The sequence below is a fragment of the Papio anubis genome, chromosome X (genome assembly GCF_008728515.1).
Source record: "Papio anubis isolate 15944 chromosome X, Panubis1.0, whole genome shotgun sequence".
Classification (NCBI taxonomy): Eukaryota; Metazoa; Chordata; class Mammalia; order Primates; family Cercopithecidae; genus Papio; species Papio anubis.
The window spans coordinates 69,858,932-69,881,423 of record NC_044996.1 but is presented as its reverse complement, the minus strand read 5'-3'; positions in this window follow the sequence as shown (position 1 = coordinate 69,881,423).

The window sequence follows — 22,492 nt, the reverse complement described above, 5'->3', positions numbered from 1 at the left end:
CATTCTCTTATTTGGACCCTGTGTCTTTCACTTAGTTTCTCAATTCATACAAAACCACATCCAGGCCATCACCAATAATTCTTTGTGACAAACGCTCCTTCTAACAACCCCACAATATCACCCCTTACACCAAAATCTTCCTTCAGCTTAATCTCTTCCACTCTAGGTTCCCATGCTGCCCCTAATCCCACTTAAAGTAGCCCTGAGAAACATTGCCCATTCTCTCTCCATACCACTGCCAAAAATTTTCACCGCCCCAACACTTTACCACTAGTTCGTTTTATTTTTCTTATTAATACAAGAAGAAAGGAATGTCAGGCCTCTGAGCCCAAACTAAGCCATCATATCCCCTGTGACCTGCACATATACATCCAGATGTCCTGAAGCAACTGAAGATCCACAAAAGAAGTGAAAATAGCCTTAACTGATGACATTTCACCATTGAGATTTGTTTCTGCCCCACCCTAACTGATCAATGTACTTTGTAATCTCCTCCAGCCTTAAGGAGGTTCTTTGTAATTCCCCCACCCTTGAGAATGTACTCTGTGAAATCCACCCCCTGCCCACAAAACATTGCTCCTAACTCCACCACCTATCCCAAAACCTAAAATAACTAATGATAATCCACCACCCTTTGCTGACTCCTTTTTCCGCACTCAGCCCGCCTGCACCCAGGTGAAATAAACAGCCTTGCTGCTCACACAAAGCCTGTTTGGTGGTCTCTTCATGTGGATGCATGAGACACCCACGATCTTAAGCACAATTCTATACTCACTAGATAGTATCCTATCTTTCTGTCATCTTCCAGGCAGAGATCAATATTCTGACCCCTGATGAGGTGTTGCAATGGCTGACTCAGTTTTTTGTTACAAGAAAAAGTGAGCTAAGGTTTGGAGGAGCTATCAAAGTGTGTAGTTTAAGTACTCAGGCCTCCCGAAAAGGATAGTATATCTGTTTGGTTTTTATAACTTTCAATATTTATAATGTTTTAATCCAGAAGCATGCTCCCTGTAGACAATTTAGAAAATAGGTTTGGAAAACTGTACAAATAATTATAAGATATATATTTCAAATTCAGCCCCAAATAACCACTATATATACATGTGTATGCATATACACAAACACATACACACACACACACAATTGGCCACCTGAGTAAAAGACGTGAAGCATAGCTTAGTCATAACCAATCTATAGAACAAGCAAGCAAAAAAAAAAAAAAAAAAAACAAAAAAAAACAAAAAAAACAAAAACAAAACTCAAGGGTGTTTTTCAACAGTTAGCACAATGTGAGAAAGTAGAATGGCATAGTTTGGCTTCCAAGGTGATACATTAATCCTTAATAGAAGGAAAGGTAACAGAAAACAGGAGCCGACAGGCCTTCTGTACATTATACTACTCAGACGACATCTGGAAGGTAAAGGAATGTTAAATCAGAGTAAAGAATTGGTGAAACTTGGAGTTTAGAGTAAAGAGAAGTCCACATGCCCCTGATTTCTGTCTTCAGAGAGCTGAGGATCTCTTATATGAAATAGCAATAGTATCTGTATTACTACATAGCCCAACTCAAGAGAAAAACCTTCCAATGTTCATGAACAGAACAAAGACATAATTCATTGCCTGGGAATGTATTGAGTTCTTTGTTAATGATGGTAATCAAGTAAAAATATAGCACCATCACTTGTTAAAAATATTTCTAGAGAGGATTCAAACTTTGGAGGAAGGTCATATAGGGTCTCAAAGCTTTATTATTCTTCTGAGCCTATTTACAAGTTTTTGGGCTTCAGGCACTCAAAGGCCTGAGACCTTGGGTATGGTTCTGGGAAACATTGCGAAGATAATCCACTTTATTTTCCAACATTTCATTCCTTGGCTGAGATATTCCACCATTAGCTTTTGCTACCCAATGAACCCTACCCTTACTGCATCAGAAGAGAGTCTCTTCTGAGAGGCTCCATGCTATGTTTCTTTCCTACAATTTTCCTCAGTCTTCTATTCTCTTTAGATGTTAGTAATTCAGACAGTAATCTAAGCTAAGTGGATTATAATGAGTTAATGGTTTTACCTAACCAGATAAAATATTTGCATTCTGTCAGTTAGTTCCTTCTAGGTAGTCAAACAACAAAGCAATGCAAGGAAGTTCAGAATTAAGTCAAGCACTTCTGCAGATTTCAGTTCCTGAAAAGAGGAGTGAGGAATGAGAGAAAGTATGTAGTAGATTGAGTTTTGTGGAGAGGGATTTTTTTCTGTATACTTCCTTTAACATATCTCTGTACCAGTGAATCATAAACAGAATGGAAGTCCACAGACAGTTTCAAAACATCTAGGGGAAGTTTGTGAAATCTTCTTCATCAACAGAGATGTATAAAAAGTATAATTTAATCTTTCTTGGATGATAATAATACTTCTGGTATTTTAATACTCAAAGCTCTTCAATACAGAACCGCATATTAATCTTCCAAAACTCTGTGGGGTAGGTGAGGTGGAATAATTATTCTAATTTTACAAATGAGAAACATAAGGTTCAGAGTGTTTAAATAAGTAGCTTGCCTTACCCGTGCCTAGTTAGGGATAATACCAAGAAAAAATAAACTCACATCTCTCAGTCAGTGTTTAGCAATATTTTGATAATAACTTTTAAAATTACAAATGAACATATATTGAGTGCCTGCTATGCTACTAGCTTTCTACTAGGCAATTTACACATATTGCCTCACTGAATCCTTTAGAAAACACTATGGGACAGGTGTTCTTATTCCAGTCACAGATGTGGAAACTAAGGCTCATAGAGATTAGTGACTTGAGTCAGACTAACATACTCAGCAAATAATAGTTTAGGTCATAATTTTTTGAATATTAAGTCCATACTCTTTTTTCATCAAAGCCACCCTCTGTACATCATATTGGTCCTAGACTAAGAGCTTTTTCCTTTAAATCTCTGCATTTCCAATTCGACCATCGCTTTTAAATCATATGTTAAATTCACACACAACATTCATTTGTTAGTTTAGATGCTCAGATATCTAGGCACCAAAACCAGACACCTTTAGTTTTTAAAATATCTACAATAGATAATATGTATGCATACTGAATAAATATACTACTAAATATATAATGCATATGCTAAAAGTCAAATAATATAAAAGGGAATCCAGTGAAAAGCAAATCTCTTTCTTCAATGAATGACCTTCAGGCTCTGAGTTTCCCAGTAACCCCACCCCTCAGGCTTACATTTCTCCTTCAAAATAACCGTTGGTACTAGTATCTGTCCAAAGATATTTTATAATTTTATCATATAGTTGCAGGTATATGTGTATATATGTAAATATATATGTGTGTGTAAGTATAAGTATAAACATGTAATTATGCATGATTTATATGAACACAGTAAAGTATCTATGGCAAAAAGTTAAAATTCCTAGAAATGAAATATCTGGGGCTCACAGTAAGCACATTTTTTTTTTTTTTTTTTTAACTTTGGTAAATATTGTCATGTTGTCTCAAAAAGGTTGTATTAATTTAAGTCCTATCATCAATTTCTCAGAGTGTCTATTTCTCCACAGGCTTTACAACACAGCATGTAATAGAGCATTCTAAAATAATGTCAAAATTATATGCTAAAAATGGCATCTTACAGTTTTAATTTGCACAGTAGTCTCACCTTTTATGCATGGTTTTGCTTGCCTGGGTTTCAGTTACTTATGGTAAACCTTGGTCAGAAAATGCTACATCACTACTCTTGTGCTTTGGGCCATTATTAAGTAAAATAAAGGTTATTTGAACACAAACACTGTGATATATAACAATTATGTGATAATTAAAATGGCTACTAAGTGCCTAAAGGCAATCTGGGAGCAAGTTGGTGTGAGAATTTTAAGTTACTCAGAGAGGCAGGCAATTTAAAACTTATGGATTTTTTATTTCTGGAATTTTCCATTTATGTCACAGTGCCTATATCATTCACTTCATCTTATCACATAAACATTTTATAATCTCACATCATCACAAGAAGGGTGAGTACAGTACAATAAGATATTTTGAGAGAGAAATTTTATTATGGTATAAAGTTAAAAGTTTATATTATTATCAGTTATTATTGCTAATCTCTTATTGTGACTAACTTATAAACTTTATTATAGGTATGCATGTTTGGAAAAAAAATTAGTGCATATAGGTGTTGGTGAAAAGAGTCAAACTCTGTAAAATATTTGAAGAGATTTATTCTGTGCCAAATATGAGTGACCATGGCCCATGACACAGCCCTAAGGAGGTCCTGCCCAAGGTGGCTGGGGTAGAGCTTGGTTTTATATATTTTAGTAAGGCATGAGATATCAATCAAATACATTTAAGAAATACATTGGTTTGGTTTAGAAAGGCGGGACGACTTAAAGCGGGGGGCTTCCAGGCTGTAAGTAAATCTAAACATTTTCTTGTTGATAATTGGTTGAGTTTGTCTAAAGACCTGGGATCCATAGAAAGGAATGTTCAGGTTAAAGATAAAGGATTGTGGAGACCAAGGTCATGATATACAGGATTAAATAAAACTCATCTGATGAGAATTTATGGTTTGTAGGGCATGACTCCCAAGACCCCTTGAAAAGGAATTTGGGCAAGATAAAAAATCAGAGCTTAGTCCTTAGTCCCCAATCTTGGCCAAAAAGCATTCCAGAGAATGCACCTGCAGGACAACAAAACAGCAACAGGTTCCACGGCTCTAGGAGGCTCATTCCTAGAATTGCTGGTTCTGGTCATTTGGCGAGGTCCCACGATGCAAGGAAGACTTGTTCCTAGAGTCTTCTGATTTGATGGTAATAGTTTCAAATATTAACTATTTGGATAATTATGGAAGGACTTAGTCTGACTAGATATAATAGCCAATTGCTTAAGAGGTGAGATGGAGTCAGGCCTAGGGCTTAGTCTAAAAAATCCTGGATCAGATCTATTTTCTGAGCCATCATGATCCAGGTCTTGAATTGTGCCTTTCTTTCTGCTATATCTGACATAACATTTACAAGAAATGTTTAATGTAAATATAATAGCAAACATTATAAAGATAGTGAAGATTTGGGTGTCCAAGGTTATAGGTAGAATCTGAGGGCAGTAAACAACCCAATCAGCGAAAAGAAACAAACAAACAAAAAAACCCCGCATGCATTATTATATTCTTTGATCAGACTTACAATGTGTTTACCCTCCTTATTAAGAGTTATTTGAACGCTGTGATAAATATTATTTGAAAATTGTGGGGCCAACATTAAATTAGAATTTAATAAATTTAATCTCTGTTGTAGTCAATTTATCTCCATAGGTATAGCATCCTGAGGAGGGTATACATTAAATGCGAGAAATGCTTGGTCCTTGGTGTTCAAATTATTATAGACTTGTTAAAAGTAGACAAACCTATTTTTCCCCCAACTTTTTTTTTTTTTTTTTTTTTTTTTGAGACGGAGTCTCACTCTGTCACCCAGGCTGAAGTGCGGTGGCGCAATGTCGGGTCACTGCAACCTCCACCTCCCGAATTCAAGCGATTCTTCTGCCTCAGCCTTCCAAGTAGCTGTTATTACAGGCGCACACCACCATGCCCAGCTAATTTTTGTAGAGACAGAGTTTTACCACATTAGCCAGGCTGGTCTTGACCCCTGACCTCAGGTGATCCACCCGCCTGGGCCTCTCAAAGTGCTGGGATTACAAGCGTGAGCCACCGTACCCAGCCTCCCCCAACTTTTGTATTGTACCATATAATGGTATTGGGGAGAGAAAAGGTTTTGTCAGCGGAGAAGCCATGTAATTTTACAGTGTTATTTTTCCTCGGCCGGACTCCCTATGGCTGAGGGCCTTAAGAGTTAAAAGACTTCTAGCCAATTAATTGTTCTAGGCCATATAGGAACGGATGTAGACAGGCATTAATTACCTCTTAAAATTATTATTTTAAGAAAAAAAAGGCAAAGTTACAAGACTGACTTATTTTTAACTTTTATGTGTTGAGTTGTAAGCTTGGTTTCTGTTACATACAGCAATTAGCTATACAAAACATAAACATTGTTCTGAAAAATAATTTAAAATATGTATTTATCAGGCCAGGCGCAGTGGCCCGTGCCTATAATCCCAGCACTTTGGGAGGCTGAGGCGGGCGGATCACCTGAGGTCGGGAGTTTGAGACCAGCCTGACCAACATGGAGAAACCCCACCTCTACTAAAAATACAAAATTAACTGGGCATGGTGGCACATGCCTGTAATCCCAGCTAGTCGGGTGACTGAGGCAAGAGGATTGCTTGAATCCAGGAGGCAGAGGTTGCGGTGAGCTAAGATTGTGCCATTGCACTCCACCCTGGGCAACAAGAGTGAAATTCCTTCTCAAAAAAAAAAAAAAAAAAAAAAATTATATATATACATGTATACATATATCGAGATATATTTATCTTTACAACTTATAATTGGGTGTATTATACCCAGGAGACTTTGTTAAAAGTTATTTTATCCTGTTAGCAAATATTTTCCTTTAATTTTATAGTAAGCAGAAAATTTTTATGGTTGGGGTGGATGCAAAAGTGACACATAATAGTTTAGAAGGCAACTAAAGTTGTTTTACCATCTGTTTAGGCATTTTTTTTTGGCACCCCGTTCTTGATTTGGAGGGTTTGATTTTGTCCTAATTTTATTTCTCAAACCCAGCCTTTACAATCTTAACACACCCACCTCTTCCTCAGTAGTTCCTGGGCCTAGAGGGAGGCACCTTGTATGGTTTTAGCAGCAGAGCATTAGTAATGAAACAGATCCCATCCCAGTGGGATGCCAAATGAGGGAGATTCATATCTCTGGTCTTCAGAGTACCATGATTGTGGTTTCCTTGGAAGTAAAACAAAAAGAGATAAATAATATTTATAGTTTGACAGTTATAAGAGTAATTTGTATGTTAAAACAGAAAGAGAAACCTATTCCATTAGGGCACCCACTAAAAACATGAAGAAAAATTATAATCTGGTACTTTTTAGAGGATTATTATAGCCGAGAAATAATACTTTAATCCGCACTTAAAAAGTCAGGGCTTTTGGGAGACTGAAGCAGGTGGATTACTTGAGGTCAGGAGTTCAAAACCAGCCTGGCCAACATGGTGAAAGCCCGTCTCTAAGAAAAGTACAAAAAAATTAGCTGCGTGTGGTGGCAGGCACCTGTAATTCCAGCTACCCAGGAGGCTGAGTTAGGAGAATCACTTGAACCGGGGAGGCAGAAGAAGTTGCAGTGAGCCAAGATCGCGACATTGCACTCCGGCCTAGGTGACAGAGCAAGACTCCATCTCAAAAAAAAAAAAAAAAAAAAAGAAAAATATTACAGCAAGGCCAATTTGTGTGCAAGGTTAATTTTTGGCTTATTATGCTTGCCTGATTATTGGCATAAAAATGCAGCAAGAGATTGACTGACTATATAGACTCCCTTTAAAGTTCGTTTTGCTGAAACTTTACCTAAAAATAGACTGTTTTAGTTTCAGTCTTGGTAAAATAACCAGTGTCTACAGTTGTTTTAAAAAAAAGACTATCATTGAACTTATGCAGGTAACTATATTGTCATAAAATTGCAATTTGCATTTTGTAGAACTCAGAAAGGTAAATTTGCTTACAAAAACATACTTTACCCAAATAACTTAAAAGAAAAAGATTTTCCTGGCCCTCCTTTAACCAGAGCAGCAGCTTTTAAGACAAGATGTTGTTTACCTTGGAAATGTCATTTACAAACCAAACAGCTCAGGAGAGCTATTAGACACTCTGGAATTTAGCAGTTCCTTAGGATTAGTCCTAGAAAAGAGACTCTCTGCTTATTAGGTAGCAAGATTTTATGTAAATGATTTTTATTTTATCATGGAACTTTTTGGAAAACATTTTCATTAATATAGGGATAGCTTTAGTTAATATTCCACGGTAAGGCAGTAAATGCCCCATCAAGTAGGACTTCTCTACCTCAGTTGTTGTTATTGAAAAGTATTTACAGTTTTTGCTATCAGCCCTGATAAATGCTTCACACAAAAGGCTATCCAGTGGAAGATTTACATGAGCAGATTTACACGTCTTCAGTTTTATAGTGCTAGAAAGGGAAAACCACCCTTCAGTTAGATATAGTACCCATTTTGATAAGACAAAAAGGAGTTACAACTACCTTACATAAAGCTTGTTTAAATATCTTACATTTTATAATTTTATTAATCTGTATGTTTTCATGTTCTGGTCTCAGGAAGCTTTTTTTTTTTTTTACCCCCAGACCATTTTACCTTTTCTGGTGAAAAGAGTTTGGGTTCCCAGCAGGGATTTGCAGCTACGAGGGACAGCATATTAGATAAGGATTTAAACAGACCTATGGTTCTGTGGGAGGGGCACCCATGTAAAAGCAGCCCCTTTAACCCTCCAAATTTACCATGACCAGGGTAATAGAAACATTAGGTGGGAGGATATCCCAGTTATCATAAAGCTATTTCAACATGGCTTGCATAAGAAACATATTAACAGCTTTTTCTGGGGTACTTCAGTTGGTATTTTATAGGGAGAGTTGGGCAGTCTCCTTTTTAGGGCAAACAGACTTTACAATGGCATTATCTGGCCCACTAGGCTGATTGCTTTTTCAGGAATAACCCCCTGTACATTTGAATCACATATACTCAGTGATTGTTCAGTAATGAGCTGTGGGTCCTACATTAATCCAAACATGCTCTTAAATTCTGTAGCATTTAAAATTAAAAATGTTGTCCTTAAAGTGGTTATTTCTACAATTCACTATAGTAAAGACTTTTTGTTTGTTTGTTTGTTTTTTAGAAGCTGAATTACACCAATCTACCAAATGGAACAATTTCTTTATATTACACGCTTTGGTTTTAACTAGTTACTCGGTTTTGCCCTTCCCCCCTATCAACTATTTTCTTGGTAACCACAGCGCTCAGAGTTAACTTTCATTGCCAGAGTTTTGTTTTTAAAATCAATTTAGTTTTATCTGTAGAATTTCCTTCATTATAAAAATAGTGTCTTAACCAAAAACCTTACATTTCTTTGAAAATTGATATCTTTTGGTTTTATAAAATTTTACCGAAAGCATTTTTATGCTCCTACTATTTTTAACATTTAGTAACCCAAATTTCCAGTGGGGAAAAAAAACTGAGGTTTTATTATGACTTTAAGATGTTAAATTACTGAAGAGTGTTTTAAGATTAAATTTACCAAATTTAATTTTTTAAAAGATTACCATGGTTATGTAAATTAAAAGGCATCTGAGCTAGCTATTACCAATCTGATAAGCACTTACATTTTTTAAGTTACTTGATTAGAGCTCTTTCGTGTAGTTTGGTAGTGAAATATCACTTCTATATGACGCATAGAAAGATAGCGATATAATAGGCATGCAGAATAAAAGGCATGTTCAAAAGATACTTTATTTGCCTGTTTTCAAAAACAATTTTTCTCCTTTACTTTAGATAATTAGTAAAAGTCATAGAAGCGAAAAAAAAAGGAAAAAAAAAAAGGTGAAGGACCACTGTTCAAGGCCTTTTTAAAAGAAAGAGTGGTACTTTTAAGATATCAACTTGAAGAATGTTAAAGAAACAGATTATATAATTTAAAAAATTTAAAAATGTCTTACATTCAAAATAAGTCAACATTTGTAATAAAATTTTGTTTTAAATAATTATTTGGCTTTGTATTATTGTATGTTTTAATATTAAATACCCATCTCTAGAAACAAACATTATTATCTCTTTTTAATTATAGCCAACTGAATCATACAGCCCCTTTAAAAAATTTATTTTACTAACCTTATTATGACTTACATCGTTCATTCACAATGTGTTTAGACTGTTTTGTCTTAAATATCTCTCTTTGTTGTACAACCCCGTCATTTTTATTTTAGGACAAAAATTTACCACGCAAGATTTTTTCTTATATAAAATTACTTTCCCTTTTACTTTTTTTATTTTTTTACCAAAAATACATGTTTATATCTTTAACTTTCTTTACATCTCTTATTTCCTGATTCCTTTATATTGTTATATACATAACCCTTAAATAAGCCTTGAATTAGACAAAGATATTTTACTTTTAATAAGAACATTTAAAAAAAATGCTTTCCTGTAATTGTTAAATTGGAAATTGCCCAGATATGTAATATCAATTAATAACCTTAGATCCTAAATTATGACAAGTTCGTTTACAAGCATTTATTCCATTACATTTACCTGATTAATTTAAGTTTACCTAGATTATTTACCAAAAAAAAAAAAACCTGTGATAGCCAATATTTAAAGTTATTTTTCTATTAACCGTTTTTATAGCTGTAGATTTCAGATATTTACTTAAGTAACAAAGCTTATGGTTAGTTTCAAGGGTATTTATAACAATAACTCAGTATTCGGCTGTTTTTATTTATGCCAACATATACAAGCAAATATTATTATATCTTGGACTGGGTTTTATACTTTATAATACTTCTGGCAAATCTTGGCAAGTCTTATAGTATTTTGCAGGAATAAGCATGAAACTACTTAATCAATAGGTGGAAACAAAATGCTAACAATTCTAAAGACATCATTATTTTACCAATAATTTTGAAGTCAGCTTGCTGGGCGCAGTGGCTCACGCCTGTAATCTCAGCACTTTGGGAGGCCGAGGTGGACGGATCACAAGGTCAGGAGTTCGAGACCAGCCTGGCCAATAAGATGAAACCCCGTCTCTACTAAAAATACAAAAATTAGCCGGGAGTGGTGGCGGGCTCCCATCGTCCCAGCTCCTTGGGAGGCTGAGGCAGGAGAGTGGCTTGAACTTGGGAGGCGGAGGTTGTGGTGAGCCAAGATCCCGGGACTGCACTCCAGCCGGGGCTCCAGAGGGAGACTCCGTCTCAAAAATAAAAAAAATAAAAAATAAAAATAAAGCCAGCATACTTAGTAAAGATTTTAAGTCACGTGAACGTGAAAAAACATTTGACTAGTCTTTTTTTTTTTTTGCAACGGAGTCTCGCTCTGTCGCCCAGGCTGGAGTGCAGTAGCCAGATCTCAGCTCACTGCAAGCTCCGCCTCCCGGGTTCACTCCGTTCTCCTACCTCAGCCTCCCTAGTAGCTGGGACCACAGGCGCCCGCCAACTCGCCTGGCTAGTTTTTTGTATTTTTTAGTAGAGACGAGGTTTCACCGTGTTAGCCAGGATGGTCTGATCTCCTGACCTTGTGATCCGCCCGTCTCGGCCTCCCAAAGTGCTGGGATTACAGGCTTGAGCCACCGCGCCCGGCCCTTTTTTTTTTTTTTTTTTTAAAGTATCTGATTTAAGCTCTTTTTTCAAAGCCAATTAATTAGAGCTCTTCATGTATTTTTAGTCGTGAAAATATTGTGGGCTGGGTGCGATGACTCACTCCTGTAATCCCAGCATTTTGGGAGGTCGAGGTGCGTGGATCACCTGATGTCAGGAGTTCGAGACCAGCCTGAACAACATGGAGAAACACCGTCTCTACTAAAAATACAAAATTAGCGGGGAGAGGTGACACATGCTTTTAATCCCAGCTACTCAGGAGGCTGAGGCAGGAGAATCGCTTGAACCCGGGAGGTGGAGGTAGTAGTGAGCCGAGATCGCGCCATTGCACTCCAGCCTGGGCAACAAGACCAAAATTCCGTTTCAAACAAAAAAAAAAAAAAGGAAAATATTGTGTACACACATATAAATATATAGATGTATTTAGGCATGCTGATAGAAGTATTTCATACGTTCATAAGATACTTGCTTTTTCCTTTTTTTTTTTTTTTTCTATTTTAGACTTTTAAATTCTTGCTAACATGTTGCATCACCCTAGGCAGTCATTCGCTAAATAGCCCCAAATTTGCATATTAAAGGAAACAACTCAGACAAGATCAGATAGCAAAATTTACATCATAAGGTATGGGGAGAAAGTCTGGTGTGCTAGAGGGAAATTAAAACGGATTTAATTGCCATTTGAACATAAAATTATAGAAGTCTATTATAAAGGCCTTTAAATATATACACCCATATACATACATATGCACAAAGTTCTCATAGCTATTACTTCGGTACGTTAGCCATGAGACAAGTACAACTTTGCCAGCTTGTAAAAAACACTGTTAGATCCGAACAGTGGTTTTCATCTTAGTAGAAAAGTAACAGCAGATTTAAAGCAGGAAGGAAAGAAAATAGAGAAAGAGAACTCAGAAACCCTACAGTTTGCAGGTCGACCTTAGGAGTCTTTTTCCTTAGTGTAAAATGTGCACAAAGGCCATATATTCAAGTAGAGGTGCCATAAAATCTAAGGAGTGCTCGAAAGGGGGTCGTTCTCCCTGTTTTCACTTTTTTCGTAGCTAATTCTGAGAGAAAAGCAATTGAGATGATTCTTTAGAAATGCATCTCCTAACTTGAATTAGGATCCTTAAACAACAGCTTCCCACGAAAAACAAACAAACAAACAAAAACAGCTTAGAATAAATTAAGGACTGTCAACCAAAGGGAGGTCCGGGGCTCAAGAATACTTACCCATTCCACTGGAGGAGAGACTCGAACTCGGTGGGGCTTCAATGGGCCCCTGCTCCTACCTTAGTTCTGGTTTCCGCAACTCCTTCAGGGTCCTGAGTCTTCTCCGAGGCTCCATGTGTTTGGGTGCCAGATTATTGTTGATGAAAAGAGTCAAACTCCGTAAAATATTTTAAGAGATTTATTCTTGAGTCAGATATGAGTGACCACGGCCTGTGACACAGACCTCAGGAGGTCTTGAGAACATGTGCCCAAGGTGGTTGGGGTACAGCTTGGTTTTATATATTTTAGGAAGGCATGAGACATTTTAGGAAGGCATGTGGATTTTTCCCATAAGAGACTTTACAGGGCAATTTCAAGGTATGGCAAGGAAATATATTTTGGGGTAAAATATTTTGATTTTCTTCCTTGTTATGCCAGAGTCAGATCGGAAAGTAAGTAATTATATACAGGGTTAAATAAAACCCTTCTGATGAGAATGTATGGTTTGTAGGGCATGACTCCCGAGACCACTTAGAAAGAAATTTGGGCAAGATAAAAAAAGTTTCGGAGCCTTGTCTCAATTGGACAATTGTGTACTGTCCACAATTTCAGGCATCCAGTTGGGGGTCTTGGAATATATCCCTTACTGTATATATGTTTCTATTAGTGATATTGCATCTCATTTCACATGTTCATATGTTCAAATTTCACTTATGTTTTTCTACAAACTGTCTATACATGTACTCTGCCTATTTTTCTGTAGGGTTTTTAGCTTTTTCTTATTGACTTTTAGAACTTTTTTGTATAGTGCGGAAATTATTGCCTTGTCAGAAGTGTAATTTATATCTTGTTCCCTCTTTCTTGTTTGCATTTTGTCTTTATTTATGGTACTGTTTCAATGTATATAATTATAAATTTTATAAAGAAGTTATGTGTATCTCAGTTTAATGCTTTTTAGATTTTGTGTTTTGCTTTAAAAAGACTTTTATTAATTCAGGATTATTTAAATATATTCCCTAAGTTTTCTTCTAGCTGTTTTATAATACCCAGCTTAAAAATTCTACAATTTTAAATAAACCATAACCAAACAACATACTCAGATCTCAGAGATACATTATCCTAGTAAAAGATTAGAAAATCATTTATAGAAATGTATCCATGGTGGATGAATCCTAATTCAGTCATTTTTTTAGGATAAACTTAGATAAAATTTGTGAAACATGGAACTACATGGTAGACAAAGTAAACTTTCATCAGAATCACTAACATGGAATAATGTGGAGACAAAGAAATTCTTCTTACAACCAATGCTTAAGGAAAAAATTGTACATTCATGTAGTTGTAAATGAATGGTCAGAAATATTGCTGCAACATACTAAAAGTTGCATTAACTCAATATTTCTCTTTTTTGTTGTGGCACGTTGTAGCAGGATTGAGGGGCAATAATGATTGGGTAGTGAGTTTTCTGCTATGTTCGAACCAAGTTACTTCCGCAGAGAGAAGTTCATCCTGCTGACAGAACTGCTTTCCAGAGATAGACTATGGAGGCCTCACACTAAATTAAGGCTACATGAAGCATGCATGTATTTCTTCCTGTTAAATTCTGAAGGGCTTGCTTGTTGGCAGAAATGACTCATAATGACTTAAACAGATATTCATCTGTAATGTATTAAATAAATGAGAGGCTGAAATTACTTAAGGGATGCTCAATGTATTTGCAGAAACAATAGGCTTTGAAAAAGGGGGATGAAGCTTTATTTCCCCAGGAAATTTCAGTACTTCATTCAACAGATGAATACAAATCTATTTTAGTGCAATGTAATTGGTAGACAAGAGACTCAATTTCAGGAATCTGAAGAATGCTGCATTTTTTTGGCATGCTCTGTGGTCCTTCTAAAAGCCCTTTTTCTGAAGATTATTAAATTAGACACATTTCTTTCTTTATGCTTGACATCACTTTTAGGATTATGATAAAACCAGGAAATTACCTGTACAATTTTGCCTTATCATTTACAATAAAGATTAAGACCAGCAAATGAAAATAATGCATACAGCCTTTTCATGAAAGGCTGGACAAAAGCTGCTGAATTAATACTACTTTAAATTGCTGCACTATACACATACAGAAACTCAGTCAGAACAAAAACATCAATGCTGATCCATAGCCCTGGTTTAGGGAATAAGACTGTGATCTTTAGATTAAAATGAAGTTCCCACAACACTTTATTTTTGTGACCTAAGAGAAGTTTATGAATCTTTCTGATAATCCATTGCCTCATTTATTGCTTAGGAATACCTAACTCACAGAGATTTTCAGAAGATTAAATAAGAAAATACATGAAAAATTCCTAAATTCCGAAATTTCTAAAACTTACAATATGCACTCAATTGATGTTAGCTATTGTTATTTGATAATTTTTCCCTCAATGCTGTGAAGTTAACATGTCTAGCCCAGTACCTGCCATGTAGTAAATGTCCAATAAATGCTAGCTGCATCTGAAAGGCATGTGATTAACTGTTTCACACTGAAATGTTAATGACACAACAACTTATTTTGTTTTAGAGTGAAAGATACTATTTTCTATATCCACTTGAAGGAAGAATTATTTTAGATGGTAACACCTTAAATTCAAGCTTATGTGTTATTAATAGTGTATGTTCTACAAATATTGCTGATTGACAGAAAAATTCTTTAAGGTCTATAGAGATTTCCTTCATCTATCAGGTCCCAAAAGAAACGTAAAATCAGAAACTAGGATTTATTGTGGTTAGGAACATGGACTTTGGATTCAGAATGATCTGAACTCAAGGTCTTGCTCTATCGCTTTCTAGCTATGCGACCCTTGGATAAGTCACTTAAGATTTCTGAACCTTAGGTTGTAACTCAATTCATGTTATTTTTATTATTGTCATTAGTTGAGGCATAACATTTTCTTTGACATTGCCTATAAGTACAGGGCACAACGTTTTCTGGAATAAGCAAATCTCACCCCCTAAATAGTTTTACATGGAAGAAGTTGTAGTGAGACACCCTGAAACTATTGCTACGGAAAAGAAGATGAAATGCTCCTGATTATTGCAGATACAAAATTGCATGCAAGATTGTGTAAAGACAATGCCAGGTAGGAATGCCAGAATGAGCCAACAGCACGTGATTTGCTTCCCCTTGAAGGGAGCCTATGAATGGATGTGCAGTCAGGGAGATTTCACATCACCAAGATTCCTATCCCAGAAAAGCAGATGTTCATAGCTCTGGGAATGGAATGAGACCCTTGTGGAGAGCCTATAAACGGATGCATTGGGGGCGCCTGTCCATATGGGTAAGATAGGGCTATAAATGCCTTCATCTTGCCACGGCTCTTCTAGGCCTCTTTAGGGTTAAGGCATACTCCCTTCTGAGAATTTCTGGTCTAACTGATTGTCTAGCTTCACGTCCTGTTTCTATGGATTGTTTGTAACCAGCTTTTGCTGCAACTGTTACTGCTGATTAATATCTTGCTAATCATAGGTTATGGAAAGACTGTGTTTCTGTTATAAGGCTCTGTTAGAAATTACTGATGCACACACTATATTGTAAATTCTTATCTCTGTATACTGTACTTCTGCATACAGATGTTATGTTAAAGAATTACTTCATCCCCGTGTGACCATCTCACCTCATAATCAAATGACCCTAAAACCCTCACTAACCTACCCCCCAACCCTCACTAAACTTAATAATAAATGCTAGTATATCCAGTGCATTGGTGGCACCACAGGACCAGAAGGCAGTGACACGCCTGGACCCAGCTTTCACTGTCTTGTGTCTGTTATTTCTCGACCTGTCAATCCACCTGGGAACAAAGAGAGAGCCCTGTTGCATTGGAGGCTGCTGGCCAAATCCCGCAATATCTGGCACCCAACATGGCATTGCTAATGTCGCCCTACCACCTCTCATACAACCTATTCCCCCCAACTCCACATTCACAAAAAAGAGTACCATCCCAAAATATATATACTATCTATATGGAGTCCAACACAACTGTACCACTTAAAAGTTGTGTTAAACCACCATATATGTTATTAGTAGGAAAGATGCATATTAGCTCAAAAACCAACATAATTACCTGTCTTGATTGTTACCTATACTTGTATTGACTCATCCATTAATCAATATCATTGTATTTTAATAGTTAGAGGCAGAGAAGTTATTTGGCTCCCCATAGCCTTACATAGGCCTTGGAAATCTTCACCTTCTATCCATGTTATTAACAATATTTTACAAAAAATTCTTAAAAAGGAGTACACAATTTATTTTTACATTAATTGCAGTAATAATGGGCTTGATTGTTGTGACTGTGACTGCTGCTACTGCTGGAGTTGCATTACATCAATCTGTTCAAACTGTTCATTTTGTGAATAAATGGCAAAAAAAAAATTCTACTGGATGTGGAATTCTCAGTCAGGTATTGATCAAAAATTGGCCAATCAAATTAATGATCTAAGAAACTGTTACATGGATGGGAGATAGAATTATGATTTAGAACATAGATTACAAATGCCATGTGATTGGAATACTTCTGATTTTTTTATAACTCCATTTCATTGTAATGAGTCTGTTCACAATTGGGAATCAGTAAAACACCATTTACAAGGAAGTGAAAGATAATTTAAATTTAGACATAAGCAAGCTAAAAGAATAGATTTTTTAGGCCTCTCAAGCACACTTAACTGCTTTACCCAGTGCTGAAGTTTTAGATGGTATCTCTATGGCGTTATCTAATCTCAACTCCTTTCAATGGGTAAAATCTTTGGGAGGATCCACTATCGTTAATTTTATTTTGTGTATAATTTGTACTATTGGTTTACTGTTCATGTGTAAAATTGGAAAAAATATTCTTCAATCATAATCAGCGCCAGGTTATAATTGCTATGGTTCATTTAAATCAGAGAAAAGGAGGACATGCAGGGAGACCCCCTGAAACTAATGCTCAGAATAAAAGATGAAATACTCCTGATTATTGCAAATACAAAATTGCACGTGGGATTGTGTAAAGACAAAGCCAGGTTGGACAGCCAGAATGAGCCAACAGCGCATGATGTGCTTCCCCCTGTAGAGAGCCTATGAATGGATGTGCAGTCAGGGAGGTTTCACATCACCAAGATTCCTATCCCAGAAAAGCAGATGTTCATAGTTCTGGGAATGGAATGTGACCCTTGTGGAAAACTTATAAATGGATGCGTTGGGAGCGCCTATCCATATGGATAAGATAGGGCTATAAATGCCCTCATCTTGCCACAGCTCTTCTAGGCCTCTTTAGGGTTAAGGCATACTCCCTTCTGAGAATTTCTGGTCTAACCGATTGTCTAGCTTCACGTCCTATTTCTATGGATTGTTTGTAACCAGCTTTTGCTGCAACTGTTACTGCTGATTAATATCTTGCTAATCATAGGTTATGGAAAGACTGTGTTTCTGTTATAAGGCTCTGTTAGAAATTACTGATGCACACACTATATTGTAAATTCTTATCTCTGTATGCAGAAGTACAGTATACAGATGTTATGTTAAAGAATTTACAATCATCCCCAGTGTGTGCATCAGTAATTTCATAATCAAATGACCCTAAATTCCTCACTAACCTACCCCCGCCCTCACTAAACTTAATAATAAATGCTGGTGTATCCAGTGCATTGGTGGCACCATGGGACCAGAAGGCGGTGACCACCCCCAGACCCAGCTTTCACAATCTTGTGTGTGTCTATTATTTCTCGACCTGCCAATCCACCTGGGAACAAAGAGAGAGACCCGTTGCATTGGAGGCTGCTTGCTAGATGCCGCAATAAGAAGTTACTATCCAGAGTTTGAAAAAGCACAATATAGTACATATCAATTAAAGTACAGACATCAGGGATTATATTTTTGCATCACTGTGTACATGCAGATACACTTCCTTAAAGATCTGAAACGCTTTACAGAGGACTTTATAGTATTGCACTTTCCAATTATAATAAATGCATTAATCATAAACCCTGCATTTCCTGTATGCTAAATGTATTTCCTACAACCACCATATAGTATAATTTGATTTGGAAAAGTAAGGACATTTTGAAAAACAAAAACACCCTTTTCAGATACTCCTAGTGAACTGAGATTCCTGCCCAAATGTAGCAGGATATAAAGTTCCAACAAAAGCAGGTACCAACAAATTTCCATCATCTTGTCTTTCTTCCCTGACATGGGTCAGAAGCTAATTGTATTTTAAGACACAAGCATTTTTAACTAAGTGACCAGAAAGCCAAAGGTTTTTCAAAAATACCTTCATTCAGTGACTTTATACAACCTATCTTAATGCTTGAGAATCTAGTACCTATCTGTGCTTTACAACACTAAATGGAATTTCCTTCTTAATAATCTCTACATTCCTCTGAATGTTTGCTTCCAAAGATATAAAATGTGAAGAGTTTTTCATAACTATATCTGTAGTGTTGATAAAATGTTAGTCAAAATATACAAAGCTTGTTAGAAGAATATTAAAATAATGAAGGTGAGAGATAATTGAGGGTTGAAAATAAGTCAATGGCAGTGGAGGCAAACAAAAAGCTATTCCTTAAAACTTGTGGAGTTTGGGAAAAATTCCAAAAATAAGAGAATTTAACAGTTATTGTACAGTTCTAAGTGTTCTGCTGATTAGGCAAGAATTTTTTTTTTTTTTTTTTTTTTGAGACAGAGTCTTGCTCTGTTGCCCAGGCTAGAGTGCAGGGGTGCGATCTAAGCTCACTGCAAGCTCTGCCTCCGGGGTTCATGCCATTCTCCTGCCTCAGCCTCCGGAGTGGCCAGGACTACAGGCGCCCACCACCACACCTGGCTAATTTTTTGTATTTGTAGTAGAGATGGGGTTTCACCATGTTAGCCAGGATGGTCTTGATCTGACCTCGTGAACTGCCTGCCTCAGCCTCCCAAAGTCCTGGGATTACAGGTGTGAGCCACCGTGCCTGGCCAGGAATGTTTTGATGAGTAACAAAATAAATACATAAATAATTGATACATTTGTTATATTTATTTTATCAAATATACATTTCTTACATTTATTTCACCAAAATCATCAATGATGTCTTCATAATAATGATTTTCACATTATTTGTGTTCTGTTTACAGCAATGCTAAATATGACAACATGTCTTAAGTCATGGTAATTTCTAACTAGTTTTTCATTAATTTCAATTTGGAGAAATTCTTTTCACTTGAAATAGTAGTAACTGGAGTTGTCAATAAAATGACTAACTTCCAAAGATATTTAGATTATACAATGAACCATTATATTAGTTAGCCTTTCTTGTATAATAAAATCTTATTGACTTAAGAGAGCAATTATTTTGGCCGGGTGTGGTGGCTCACCCCTGTAATTCCAGCACTTGTGAGACCGGGACAGCTGGATCACCTGAGGTCAGGAGTTTCAGACCAGCCTGACCAACATGGTAAAAACCCGTCTCTACTAAAAATGCAAAAATTAGCTGGGCATGGTGGCACATGCCCATAATCCCAGCTACTCGGGAGGCCGAGGCAGGAGAATTGCCTGAACCCAGGAGTTGGAGGTTGCAGTGAGCTGGTCATTGTACTCCATCCTGGGCAACAAGAGTGAAAGTCCTTCTCAAAAAAAAAAAAAAACAAAAAAAACAAAAAGAAAAACAGAACAACAACAAACAAACAAACAAACAAAAAAGCCAATCATTTATTAACTCAGGATTCTGCATTCTAGCAGTTTAGACTAGATTCACCTCATGATAAATAAGTTACCAAACATTGTGATCATATTTTTTCAATATACTGCAATCACCTAGTTCAAAAATTATGGGTAAATACTGTAATGAAATTACATCTTACAAAATAGTGTTATTATAAAACATATTAATTTCATGACACAAATCCCCATGCATTATGTTGTAATTTTCACTATTTTCAATGAATAATCTAAATCCATAGAATATTTTTTATATTAATTAAAATCTATTTATTGAAGCATCATTTCAGGTCCTGTAAACATTTTCAGGATTCCTTATTTTGTAAAATAGCAATGTGCACATAAGAACACATGAAAGAGTTAAATAGTCAAACCATAGTGAAACAGGAAATAAATAGAGTTTAACCGTAACTACTGGAAGTGGTGCAAAAATTGATAATACCACACAGGAAGTAAACATCATGTAAAGGTCTCTGAAAAATGCAAGAAAAGATTCCTGACAGCATCTGTATCAGAGGTATGTTATTTTTCACCAAAAGTAATGGACTTTTACTAATTTATTTTTATTTTTTTAACTTGTATTTTAAGTTCAAGGGTACATGTGCAGGTTTGTTAAATAAGTAATGTTGCATCATGGGATTTGTTATTCAGATTATTTCTTCACCCAAGTTTTTTGTTTGTTTATTTTTTGAGATGGATTCTTGCTCTGTCGCCCAGGCTGGAGTGCAGTGGTGCTATTTTGCCTTACTGCAATTTCTACCTCCTGGGTTGAAGCAATTCTCCTGCCTCAGCCTCCCCAATAACCGGGATTACAGGTGGTGGCCACCACACCCGGCTAATTTTTCTATTTTTGGTAGAGATGGGGTTTTGCCATGTTGGCCAGGCTGGTCTCAAACTTCTGACATTGTGATCTGCCCGCCTTGGCCTCCCAAAGTGCTGGGATTACAGGCGTAAGCCACCGTGCTTGGTTTTCAAGCAGGTATTAAGCTTAGTGCCCATTAATTATTTTTCTTGATCCTCTCCCTCCTCTCACCCTTCACCCTCAATAGTTCCCAATGTCTGTTGTTCCTCTCTGTGTGTCCATGTGCTCTCATTATTTGGTTCTGACTAATAAGTAAGGCTATGTGGTGTTTGGTTTTCTGTTCCTGTGTTAGTTTGCTAAGGATAATGGCATCCAGATCCATCCATGTTCCTGCAAAGGACATGATCTTGTTGTTTGTGTTCTTTTCTTTTTCTTTTTCTTTTCTTTTTTTTGAGATGGAGTTTTGCTCTTGTTGCCCAGCCTGGAGTGCAATGGTGCGATCTTGGCTCACTGCAACGTCCACCTCCTAGGTTCAAGCGATTGTCCTGCCTCAACCTCCCGAGTAGCTGGGATTACAGGCATGCACCACCACGCCGGGCTAATTTTGTATTTTTAGTAGAGACGGGGTTTCTCCATGTTGGTCAGGCTGGTCTCTAACTCCCGACTTCAGGTGATCTGCCTGCCTCCGCCTCCCAAAGTGCTGGAATTTCAGGCGTGAGCCACAGCACCTGGCCAATCTTGTGGGGTTTTTTGTTTTGCTTTTTATTTTTTGTTTTTTGGTTTTTTTTTCCTATGGCTACATAGTATTCCATGGTGTATATGTACCACATTTTCTTTATCCATTCTATCATTGATGGTCATTTAGGTTTATTCCATGTATTTGCTATTGTGAACAGTGTATAATTAACATAGTCTTACCGTCAACAATCTTTTAAATACATCAGAAAATTAAAACTTTTATTCTTTGACAAAATTAAAACCTAAGTTTTATAAAATATCAAGTATTATTTGTTCAACATGATTTTCCCCAGAGTATAATCAAATTTTACTGAATAAGATTTACTTTTCAAATTTTATGTATGATTTCTTTCCTTACATTTTTATATATTAAATTTAAAATCTCATTTTGAATTATTCATCTAGATAGTGATTATTTTTTCCTTCATTTTACAGGTTTAGCTAAGATATTTTAATATAATATCTAATAAGCCTATTTTTTTTCCTGCATCATTCTTTTAAGAACATCCTGCCATTGTTCTATATTGGCCTATACTTGTCTTTGTGATACACCAGTTATTACTGTTTATTCAAACTTTTTTTCCCCTCACCTCCAGTGTTGCATGTATGTAAGTTACAGTTTGTGTTTTTTTAATTGAGAATCTAATAGCCTCATAGTCATAAATACCTTCATTGGCCCAAAATGATCTTAAGGACTGGGTGTGGAAGATGAAGTGGAAGTAACATAACATTGGTTTTGTACAGAGAATACAAAAA